Genomic DNA, 433 nt, shown 5'->3' with positions numbered 1-433 from the left:
TATATCGCGCACATGCGATATGTTTGTCACGAGGCGCAAAAAATAATTAAAAAGGGAATGCAACATGAGGACTTCCCAAGAGGTCACCCATCCTAGTACTACTCTCGCCCAAGCACGCTTAACTTCGGAGTTTTGATGGGATCCGGTGCTTTAGTGCTGGTATGATCGCATCCGACATTTTACCCCCGCCTTCGTCCCTTATGCTTGCCACTCCCAGGTCCACTTCAAAGATGATTGTCATTCTTACTACCATTACAACCGTTGCCTAATAATGGATAATGCCCTATATATACTACTTACTCCCCCCCCCTCAAACACGGAGACGAGTTTACCACGGTTTCCACCCGTCCCTCTATACCGCAGCAACACGTATTTTTTTACCCCTTTCAGAACGCGCTCCTCGCGCCACAAAGCCGCCTCTAGACGCGTGACC

The 433-nt window shown here is 49.0% G+C and overlaps 1 non-coding gene across 1 annotated transcript; it reads right to left on the bottom strand.

Annotated features, from left to right (window-relative positions):
• Positions 1–54: 54 nt before the first annotated feature.
• On the bottom strand, positions 55–173 carry LOC123179706 (5S ribosomal RNA). The gene has a single exon (XR_006490564.1). It is a non-coding gene; the product is annotated as a 5S ribosomal RNA (ribosomal RNA).
• Between the last annotated feature and the right edge of the window lie 260 nt (positions 174–433).

Source organism: Triticum aestivum, unplaced genomic scaffold (genome assembly GCF_018294505.1).
Source record: "Triticum aestivum cultivar Chinese Spring unplaced genomic scaffold, IWGSC CS RefSeq v2.1 scaffold210097, whole genome shotgun sequence".
NCBI classification, from domain to species: domain Eukaryota; kingdom Viridiplantae; phylum Streptophyta; class Magnoliopsida; order Poales; family Poaceae; genus Triticum; species Triticum aestivum.
This window is presented reverse-complemented; position numbering and strand designations above follow the sequence as displayed.